This window comes from Enhydra lutris, unplaced genomic scaffold (assembly GCF_002288905.1).
Source record: "Enhydra lutris kenyoni isolate GAN:26980312 unplaced genomic scaffold, ASM228890v2 scaffoldscaffold23, whole genome shotgun sequence".
NCBI classification, from domain to species: Eukaryota; Metazoa; Chordata; class Mammalia; order Carnivora; family Mustelidae; genus Enhydra; species Enhydra lutris.
The window spans coordinates 30,100,057-30,112,488 of record NW_019154107.1 but is presented as its reverse complement, the minus strand read 5'-3'; positions in this window follow the sequence as shown (position 1 = coordinate 30,112,488).

The window sequence follows — 12,432 nt, the reverse complement described above, 5'->3', positions numbered from 1 at the left end:
TGCATTGAGGATACAACAATGAAAAAGACAAATATTTCTACCTGTATGGAATTGATACTATAGTGAGGGAATAATAAAAAAAAATTAAAAACTAAAAAAAAAAAGAGAAACAACAAAAGAAATAAAATATATAATATGACAGATGGTGATAAGAGCTATGGAGAAAAATAAGACAGGATGGAGATCACAACACAATAAATGCTTCATAAATGTTAGTTATTTCTGTTAGGTGTCTCTGGTTTCTATACTTCAAGCATATTACTTTGTTACAGAATTCAAGTGCTTGCAACAGTTCAAAGGCATATATGAAAACCAAATTATGGATTAGGGATGCACTAGGTTTTGGGGGTATAATGGTGAATAGGGCACAATCCATAGCCACAAGGATCATTTCAATATTTGTAGTAAGTGGTCAGACATAGGGTGAGCAGGCAGAGGGTAGACAAGACTTAGTACAGTTAATGGTCAGAAAAGCCTTTATGGAGGTACTGATGCCTAACCTGAGACTCAAAGTCTCAGAGGAAAGGAGTTGAAAAGGGTGAACTTGGCAGAAGGAATTATCGAAGCAAAGTCATGAGGCCATTGTCTAGTGAGGTGAATTAAGAAGGAACTATATGAAGTTCAGTGGGTATAGAGTGGCAGGAGAGGAAGCCAGGGAAGTAGGCATGATTAAGGAGGACATGGAGAGTCAGGTCATGAATATCACTCAGAGGACAACTGAGGAAGACAATGGAACAACTGGAAGTTTGGGGTAGGGAAATTACATGGTCAGATTTGCATTTTTTGAAGGATTACTTTTTACAAAAGAGAAAGTAAAAGAAAAGAGATCATGCTGGCTGCAGTTTGTAGGATTGATTACAAAGAAGTCAAACCTAGATGCAGGGAATCCAGATAGGACAATACTAGAAAAGTCCATGTAGGAGAGGAGATGAAAGTATTTATTGTAGGAAGTAGAGAGGAAAAGATGGATTTAAAAGTGTTTAGAAAGTAAAAACAAACAAACAAACAAAACAAAACAAAGTATTTAAAAAGTAAAACTAGAAGGCCTTAATGGCTAATTCAGTCAAGAATGAAAACTCAAGAGTGGCTCCAAGTTTCTGTCTTGGGTAATGGTAGTGCTATAATGAGAAGTATAGAACAAAGAATGGATTCCCTGGAAAAAGATCATGAATTAAATTTTGGACACTCTAAACATGATTCAATGGCTTACTTCCAGAAGATACTTTTTTGAGGTTTGGTATACTTAAAAGTTTTTAGTCAGGCATACCTGGGTCCAGACTATATCATGGAGGTAATAATAAAAATTTATCTCATAAGATGATAAGGAAGATAAAAATAATCTAATGCACATGAATTGCTTAGCACAGTCCCTAACACTGTAAATTCTAAGTATAGATTAGCTATTATTATTAGCCTTTTATCTCAGCTCATATCACACCCCCCACTTCTACTCAACTCCCCTAAGTTTGCTTTTAAGGTTTTCTATCTGACTCGTTTCTGATCTCTTGGCATACTCCTTTGAGAACTCCCCCATGAATTTGTACAATCTGCATTAATCATCCTGTTTACTTTCTGGTTTCTTCATGGTTTTGAAAAAAGCTTCATCTTTATTCTGCTCATGTTTTCCTGCTGAGTCACCATCTCAGGCTCCCCTTGACCTTCAGATTACCAAGATGCATACTGCTTACTTAGAAGGAATTTTAACAGGTATTTCTCTCCAGGTAAAAGTCCACTTGGGATCACAATGAGCATTAAATACCCTCTTTATCATCTAGTAATTCGTTACTGGATGAAACTGCCCAATCCAACAATTTTTGATGATGACGTTTAGCATCTGTTAGGCCCGGGGCTTGAGATTTATCTTTCCATTTCATCGCTATAAACCTTATGAGGTAGGTGCTAGTATTGTCCCAATTTTGTTGCCAGAAGCTAGTGTTTATTGAGCATTTACATCATACCAGGTATTGTGTTAAGCACTTTGTATACCTTAATGTATTTAATTCTCATACCATCTGAAAATTTAAATATCATTCTTAGCCCCATTATTCAAATGAACAAACCAAGTTCTGGACAAGTTAAAGTAAGATGCTTAAGGTCACACAGCTGATAGTGGCCAATTTGGGATGGAAATAGGAGTGTGTTTGCTGTTTTTTCCTTTCTTTTTTGAGTGTGTTTGCTTTTATGCCCTGCTGTGTGCCATAGTAGACAAGGAAAGGAAAAGCTGAGGAGTGGAAGCATATGAGTACACATATTGGATAGGATGAGTAGGTGTGGGTGCTCAATATCTTTTTATTTAAAGACAAAATTAATTTGTTTTCTTGGTTGGCTTTACTTGTAAGGTAATGACTAGGAAATACAGTTAAGAGGGCTGGCATTTAAAATTCTTTCCTCAACTCCTTCCCACTTCTCACCCCCAGACCAAACACATGTTAAAACTTCTGAAATCAATAATCACACTGAAGTGGGAAGGAAGAAACTATAATATGGCCTACTATGCTAATGCAAGAATTTTCATTTTCTATAGTCCTTTTTAGGTTGTATCCATATTAAGACAATTTTACCTGTTTGTAACTATTTTATATTTTGCTTTGCTCATTTAACATGATGAATTGAACCTTTTATCATTCCTGTTTCATTTATTGGTAGACCCTAGCATACATCAAGTTGTTCAGCATTAAAATTATTTCCAGTTTCTCATTAGTTAAAGTAATACTGAACTGACAATCTCTGTGTCTATAGACTTTTGTTTTCCTTCTGCTGAAGTCTGTCTTTAGGATAGAATTCCCGGAGAGGCATTGTAGTGTCAAAGGGCAGGAACATAATTATGGCTCTTGATGCAAGTTACCAAACTGTTTTCTCAAGGGATCAGACCTATTTGCATTGTAGTTGTAAGAGTGCAAGCTCATCACTAGCAGACAGATTTTTTTCGTTGTTATTTTTCTTTCCATGTTTTAAATTTAGTCTTAATCTTTATTGTTTCTATGATTAGATACATACTCAAGATTTTGTGAAGATGGCAGTAAAATAAAAGTTACAAATAAGGAATGAAATTACTGGCCACAGTTTAAAATCCCTTTCAGGGCTTAGTATCCAAAATATATAAAGATCTCATGTAACTCAATAACAATAGAAAAAATTTAAAAAACTATTTGATTAAAAAGTGGGCAGAGGATCTGAATAGACATTTTTCCAAAGAAGAGGAACAGATGGCCAGCAAGTATATGAAAAGATGCTCAACATCACTCATCATCAGAGAAATGTAGGTTAAAACCACAATGAGGTATCACTTTACACCTGGAGAATGGCTAAAATAAAAACACAAGAAATAACAAATGTTGGGTGAGGATGTGGGGGAAAAGGAATCTTCATGCACACTGTTCATGGGAATGTAAATTGGTGAATATATTTATATTTATAAATAAAATAGATAAAAGTATGGAAGTTCTTAAAAAAATTAAAAATAATTTATAGGAGTGCCTGGGCGGCTCAGTCAGTTAAACATCTTTCTTCAGCTCAGGTCATAATTCCAGGGTCCTGGGATTGAGCCCCACACTGGGGAATCCCTACTCAGTGGGGAGTCTGATTCTCCCTCTCCCTCTACCCTTCCCCCCAATTTGTGTGTGCACTCTCTCTCTCAAATAAATAAAATCTTTTAAAAATAGTGTATAGAATTGTCAAATCAATATGCTATACACCTGAAACTAATATAACATTGTATGTCAATTATACTTCAATCTAAAAAATGAAAAAAATAGAACTACCATATGATCCACTGACTCCACTACTCAGTATCTATCTGAAGAAAAGGAAAACACTAATTTGAAAGATATATGCTCCCCTGTGTTCATTGTGCCATTATTTACAATAGCCAAGATATGGAAGCAACCTCAGTATCCATCAGTGGATAAATTATTAAAGAAATTATATATATATATATATATATATATATACGCACACACACACACACATATACACAATAAAGATATATATATATACACACACATACACAATGGAATACTACACGTCCAAAAAAAAAGAATAAAATGTTGTCATTTGCAACAACATGGATGGACCTTGACAGCATTATGCTAAGTGAAATGTCAGACAAAGAAAGACAAATACCATGTGATTTCACTTATACGTGAAATCCAGAAAACGAAACAAACAAACAAAACAAAACAAAATCCAGACTCACAAATACAGAGAACAGGTTGGTGATTGCCAGAGAGGAGGGGGGTTGAGTGAAAGGAATCAAGAAATGCAAACTTCCAGTTACAAAATAAATGTCATGGGGATGTAATGTACAACATGGGGATACACTCAATAATATTGTATTAACTTTTTATGTTGACAGATAATAACTAGATTTATTGCAATGATCATTTCACAATGTATATGAATGTCAAATCACAATGTTGTACATCTGAAACTAATATAACATTGTATGTCAACTGAACCTCAATAAAAATAGTACTTACAATAACAAAAAATAAAATAAAATCTCTTTAGGGGTATTCGTGTACACGAAGGTTTCCCAACAAGCTGGCTTTTCAGTTCATTTCAGATCCATTTTTCCATAATGAGATGATAAGTGGAAATATGGCCAGCCTAGCAGGTCCAGTTGGGAAGATAAAATGGAGAGTGGGAGAAACATCAGCAGTGTTGGGAGACCTGGTACAAGCACATGTAATCAGGACATAGAAGACAGAATCACAGTTTGAGGATGAACTGAAAAGACCACTGGCACCATAGTTTCCTATATTCTGTAATTAACCCGGTGGTACCTCCCTCATAAAGAAACTAATTGGTAGTCAGATTAATTAAAATCAAGAATTAGTACTGGTTACTAGAGGGCAGATCGGTAGGTGGAACAGGTAAAATATATAAAGGGGATTAATAGTATCCTTATCATGATGAACTATGAGTAATGTAAAGAATTGTTGAATCATTAAAAATAAAAATAAAATAACCTTAAAAATTCAAAACTTTACTTATCTATTCATTCCTTTGAAAGCTTAATCAAGGTGATAGTAATGTTACTTTATTAATAATTATTTAAGGTCCACTGGAAAACTAGGTAGCTATCCTGAACAACATAGGAAAATTGTAATATTTAAATAGCTCTTCAGCAATTCATTATATTTTAACTAAATGTTACTCAAAAACATAAAAAGAATGATGGACTTTTGGAAAGCAATTTGACAGCCTTGATCAAAATATTAAGTGTGTGTATTTGTGACCCAGCATTATTATATCTTTATAAATTTATCCTATCTTGAAGCAATATGTATAAAATTATCCTAAAATGTAAGTTTAAAAGTGTTGCAGCATAGTTTGCAGTATAAATAATTGGATACCTAAATGTCCATCAATATTGGGATAGTTATTAAATTATTGTACAGCCAAATAATGGAATACTCCATACCTATTAAAAAGTATAAGATAGATCCAAATGTACTGACATGAGAAGATGTCCATGATATATCACAGAATCAAAAAAGCAAATTGTAGAAGAGTATTTATGGACTGTTTCTTTTTTTTCTCAAGATATATATCTATATATCTATGTATTCATAGAAACAGGTCTGGAAATGATACAGAACAAAAAGTTTTCACATTTACTTTGGGGGGGGTTGTGTGGGGATATAAAGATTTCTGTACAGTTTATATTTCTTTTACAAGGATTTTCTATTATTCTTTTAATTAAAAATAAGTATTTCCAAAATAGTCAAAAAGAAGAAGAAAGTAATAGAAGAATCTACCTCATAAGGTTGTTTGCAAGGATTGAAGAAAACAATATATACAAGGTTCTTTGCATAGTTACTGACACATAGTGAGCACTCAAAGGTCTGAGGTGTGATCATTATTATTTCCCAACATGCCATAGTCAATAAAGAGGAGAACTTGGATTTTTAACCCAGGTTTGCTGGCCACAAAACATTCTCTCTTCATTAAATCAAAGAGCCCACTTAGAACTTGTATATGTTGCTAGCAAACCCTGTTGAGCCACCCAAACTGTTTGCTTATACTCTGATTTCTCCTAGTGAGCCACATACAGTGGCAATGTTGGGATTTAGGACTTATCTCCTAGCCCTTGTGGTACACCAGAAACCACCTGGTGGAACACCACCTTTTCCCCAACAGAAAAGACCACTTCTTCCTTCTCTATATCCATTAAGCTTAGACTAGTGGCTCACTGGGAAACAGTAATTTCACACTAAGAAAGCCAACGTCCTCTTTTCTATGTCCAAATATAATTCTGCCAGGGCTGAGAGAAGCTTCTATTCTGTCCTATTTTCCTTTCTTGAAGCCCAGAAGTTGTATTTAGGCTCAATTTTAAATCCCTAACCTAGAGTCTTACCTCAGGTCAAGCATAATGAGTAAAGCAATATTTAGGTGGAGAGAAGATTCTGTTAATACCTAATTATGAACTAACACTTATTAAGCACTTAAAAATGTTCTAGGTACTCTTCTCAACTCTTTACATTCATGTCTACATTTAATCTTTACAATAACCCTCTATGGTAGGTTCTATTCCTATTTGATAGAAGAAGAAACTAGGCACAATGGTTAACTAACTAGCTAAAAGCACTTAACTAGTAAATGCGAGCACTAGGATTTTATTTAATCCAGGGCCCTAGAGCCCACATATATGATCACTACACACTACTGACTCTCATTAATGTTAAGGGCTAATTAATAGGGAGAGGCTAATCTTAGCCTCTAGCACAGTGCCTTAGAAAAGCATTTATTATATAATTTTGGAATGGTGAATGAACTGTTCACTATGCCTCTTTACCACAACCCAGTAATAATTGTGCATTTAATCAAATAAATTAGACTTTTGTTATTAATTTGTCTAATTATCAAATTAAACTATTTGCCTGGATTAGCCTTCAGTATAGCTCCATGTAATTTAATCATCTTTTCAAAATGCACAGCAAGGCCATTCATTTATCCTTCATTGATTGAGAATACTTCCTAGAAACTAAGCCCCCATAAAATCTTTAGCAATACAGAGATAGACATGAGAACTCATAGTCTAGAGGAAGGGATACATATAAACAAATACAAATGATACTATCTGACCAGAAGCATTGAAAGGGAGAGAAACATGGAAGAACATAAGAGGAAAACTAAGTGTGAACATATAGTGCTTTTGCTGCCCCAAATGTCTTCTTCGGGTAACAGATCTTATCCCACCTAGATGGGTACATCACACATTTTACATGTCAACTTGATGCCCAAATACCTGGTAAAACATTATATCTGTGTGTGTCTGTGAGGGTATCTCTGGGAGAGATTAGCATTTTTATCAATAGGCTGAATAAAAAAGATCACCCTCACCAGTGCCTGTGGTTATCAACCAACCTGTTGAGGGTTTGAATAAAACAAAAAGGCAGAGGAAGGGCAAATTTGCTTTTGATTTGAGCTGGGATATTACTATTTACTCCTGTCTTTAGACATCAGTGCTCCTGGTTCTCAGACCTTCTGGCTTAGACTGAATTATACCACCAGTTTCCTGGTTCTCCAGCTTGCAGGCAGCGGATAGAACATGGGACTTCTCACCTCTCTGTTTCTCTGGGGAACACTAATACACCTGCCTAACTGGAAAATTCTCTTTCTCTGGTCATTGTTACTCATTCAGGAATGGACTTAATTCTCTAGGTTTTGCTGGGATTATTGACAAAGTGGGTCTGTGTTTCCACTGGAGTTGCTAAGTGGCAAAATGCAAATCTGTAGCTCTTTACGGCTATCTTGGCCACTGTGTAGGGAAAGCCTACTGGAGAACCGAATCAACATAAAGAAGATCAGAACTAAGAGACAGAAACAGATTGCTGATGACATTATTTGAGCACCTGATCTAGCTATGCCTAAAATTACTGCTGTGCTTTTCAATTAGAATCAATAACCTTTTTTTGGCTTAAGTTTATTTGGGTTGTATTTCTGTTACTTGCGAGCAAGAGTCCTGATTTATACAGACATATATCTAGATGTGTGTGTGTGTGTGTGTGTGTGTGTGTGTGTGTGTGTGTATGTGTTGTATAAGTGCATGTAGGTTAGTTGAGGAAGGCTTCCTGGAAGAAGTAAGTCCTCGGCTAAGTCTTAAAGTGTTGGTAGAAGTTGCCTAAAGCAAAGGCAAATATAAGCTAGGTAGAGAGATGGTATGAGTAAAATTATGGAGGAAGTGGGATATACCACAAAATGAGGGTCGTGGAGATAGGGTTTGGTATGGCCAGAGGGTAGAGTAAGAGAGGGGGGAGAAGCAAAGTCGGAGAGCAGGACAGGGGTCAGTTTTGGCACATCTGGAATGCTATGTTAAGAAGATGGCAATTGGTATTCCATATATTCCTTTTCTATAGTGTAGCCACATTTTTACATTTTTTTCCTCTTCTTGTTATTAGTTCTTCAGTAACATGTACCAATAAACAGCATCAATGTAAAGCTTTCTGGGCTTGGAATTTGGTCAGTCTCAGTGTTCCTTTTGGTTCTGAATTACTCAAGGAGCCTCTTCGTGGTGTCCTATTTGCTGGCTGCTCTAGGGAAGGCAATCCTTATCATCCATTCCATGACTGAAAGATATATCCAGGTGCTTTCCAGAGAAAAGGTGAGGTGGGTTGAATGAAATGGGTGGAAGAAATCAAAGATACAAATCTCTAGTTATAAAATAAATAAGTCATGAGGATGTAATGTACAGCATGGTGACTATAGCTGTTAATCTGTATTGCATATATACTAAGAGTAAAATCCTTAAAGTTCTTATTATAAGGAAAAAAATTCTGTAACTATGTATGGTGGTGGATGGTAACTGGATTTATTGTGGCAATCATTTCTCACTGATATAAAGAATCTCAATCATTATATTGTATACCTGAAACGAATACAATGTTACATGTCAGTTATGCCTCAATTAAAAAGGAGAGATATCAAGGGACCAACCAGAAAATTCCTTCTCATAGGACCAAAAATGTCTTTGGTCCTTCAGGCCCAGGGTCACATGTCAGTGATGACTGAACATCAACTTTGTCCATGCCCCATGCTAAACACTGGGGAGAAAATTGAAGAATCAGACATGGTTTATGCCTTCGAGGAACATCTAGCCCAAGGGAGGAGATAATCATGATCACATATGATCAGGGCCACAATGGTGTGATGTAAAGGGGGCTGTGGGAACATCAAGAAATAATAGCTTGGGGTATCAAGGAACATTTCTTCTATAAGTAAAACTTTTGAACTGACTTGAATAAGGAGCAGGGATTTGCCAAATGGACAAGGATGAAATGGAGGGTCTCCCAGGTAGGAAGAAAAGTTTGTGGAAAAGCGTAGAAGTACAAGAGAATAGGTTTCACTTGGAATAACTGTCCACGATTTGGTATCTCTAGAGATGCAAGTGTGTGTTGTGGGGGAGGTTGGGACAGGGTTGGGGTGGCATAGGAGAAGAGAGCCAGCTATGTAGGCCAGAGCCACATAAGGATCTTAGTCAAGGGACTTAGATTTTATTCAGTAAACTATTGACAAAAATTAAATTAGAGGAATGACATTGAGTTTGGGCTTTAGAAAGAGTGCCCTGGCTGCAAAGTGCTGCAAAGCAGAGAATGAATTGGAGGCATCTGGGCAGAACTGCAGGCACCAGAGAGCGCAGTTACGAAGCTGCACTAGTGGTCTAGGTGTGGGATGATGGTGGAGTGGCAGTAAACATGGAGAGAGTGGATGGATTAGAGAGCTATTTTAGGACTAGAAATGACAGGTCTTCGTGACTGAGTGGATGTCAGTGATGTGAGAAGAAAGAGGGAGTTAAGTTTGATGCCTAGGTTTCCGGAGTTTAATCTAAACCAGTGAAAGACAAAACACTCTAAGTGCCCTATGCATTAGAACATCAAGTAACTGTCAGGTTCCTAAGAGTTGTTCCAGAATACTCTTTCTTCAGCAATCTGAGCTGCCAGACCCTCAGAGAAAGGAGCTGAGCATTCCCAAATTTGAACATTGGTTCTTTTGTGTGGCTTTGTTCATGTATCTATATGAGTGGAGGGTTGTGTGTGTACACATCTAGGCACCTGTACACCTACCTGAGACTATCTCCCCCAAACAAAGTAGCTGTAGAAATGAATCCTTTTCCAAAGCCCATCTGATACTCCTGGACAAAGGTGGTTCTTTCCTCTTTGGGCTAGATCATTTTAGATTCAAGCCAAAGCAAGATGGTTTTCTCTTTAGCTAATATTTCATAAATGGGGCTCATTGCTACTTATTCTGAAATAAAAGTAAAGTATTAAAAAAAGAAAATAAACATATTTAAATCTGTATTTTCAGTGTCTGCTGTGTACTTCTCCAGAGCTTAATCAAAAGTGTAGGGAGACCTTTGTTTTGCTCAAATGCACACTGAATTGATGTACTGCCTCTGCCTCTGTAGGAGAGCAAAATGATGGAAACTTTCTGAAAGCAAAAAGGCTGGCATATGATTTTTTTTCCTTCCACAGATGGAGGAGTGAGGTAAGAGCTTAATATGTACCAAAAATATTATTTTATTAAAGACCAAGGAGCAAAGTGGCTCACAGAAAACAGCATTCAAGAAGTAGAACAGATTGGCTAACTCACAACTCAAAGCAAAGAGTGGCTCCTGTCCAAGTTAGGTCCCAAGAAAGGGCCACATTCAAGCCCACATATTAGGTCTCAGTAGTTCACCTGATTTTCACATTTTTGATATGAAGGAATCAGTCCCTAGCTGAAACTCCTCTAGAGCAATGGCAAACATTCATTACAGCCCAGCTGAACCTATACCACATGACTGATTTTGCCAATGGCAAATTGAGGTTTTCCAATTAGGCTGACATTAATGTGAACTTAGAACACAAACAAACCAACTCCTGCTCCAACAAGTCTTCCCAGAGAGCACCAACCACCACAGATGGCAGCCTGTTTTGCACACACACACACACACACACACACACACACACACACAAAGAAGCTGTCCAGATTTGTCAGCTTGAGGATGAAGAGGTTCTACTCTATATTCTCAAACAAAAGACCAAGCCAGGATTCTGAGGTTCCATGAGACAACTGATATTTTTTCTTAGTGGATAAAAGCATAGCATGATCCAATTGGGATACCTTGGCAATAAGGAGGAATCTTTATAAAGTTACCCAAGGAGAAACTAAAATCCCATATTTCCTTAGTATCATGTACTTAGAAGGATATGTTTAACTAAAATAGTTTATAGCTATAGCATTTTGTATATGAATGCTATAGTGGCTTTAACACAAAAGAAGCAGGCCTTAGCCATAAAGTCCCTAGCCCTAGGCAAAATTCTGCAGGAATCAGACTCTTTAGTAAGACAGTCTACTTAAAATCATCCTTTGTTGTACTCCCACAACATACCCTTAGATATATAGCTAAGCTGGAGGGAGGAGCTTGCTGTTGTTTTCATGTAATCTGTATATGAATAATACCTGAAACATTAGACTTTGTTTCCCTCTCCACTGATAATTATCATTGCCCCAGATCTCTCCTCTGTGAGAAACATTCAGAAAAGCCAGGGTAATTGTTGTTCAGGGTGGAGATAAATGGAGGAAGAAAGGGAGAGGAGCCATAGAAATCCAAAAAATAGTCTAGCAGATGTAATTGATGAGATGAAAAATGGACAACTCTTGATATTATTTATGACAAAATCTGTTTCATTAAAAAAATGCTCTGGGTCCCCTTTTGCCTGTGGGTCACCTGGTCCAGGGCCCACCAACATTTGATTTTCCAGGGAAGCATGGATGAATGATTAGTAAAGCAATGAATCTATTTTGTCTTTGGTTTCGCCTATAAAATGATGACTTTTTTTCTCTTACCTTATTCTTCTCAAGGCTGTGATGAAATAAAGAAGATGACTTGATAAAAACTGATTGAGTACATGTCATGAAACACTAGGTAACAATTACAAAACACAGGTTAGATTTCTCTAATGTGATAATTTGCCTATGACAAATGAGAACTTCCCTAGTCAGTAAATAATCTGTAAACAATCTTGAGCCAGAACAGAAATGGCTTCTTAAATGGCGACTTCTAATATACATACAAGGAAGAGGGAAGTCTGTGGCCCCAGATGGAAGAAAAGGTAAAGAAATGGGATTATAGCAGCCTTTCCAGGTAGAACCTGCTTCAAGGGGATAAGGGCAACAGTCATTGTGATAACTATGGAAAGATGGCCTCAAAGCCAAATTCAAGCAGTGTTCTTCATTCTCTCTCCCTCTCTTTCCTGAAGAAGCTCAGGTCAAACTCCCTTCAGGATCATACAAAGCTTGGGCCTAATACTCACACATACTTCCTTTAAAAATTTTTTTCCCACCTTGTTTTATTTTATTTTTCTTATTTTAATTCAATTTAGTTAACATACAATGTTATATTAGTTTCAGGTGTACAAGATAGTGCTTCAACAATTCTATACATTA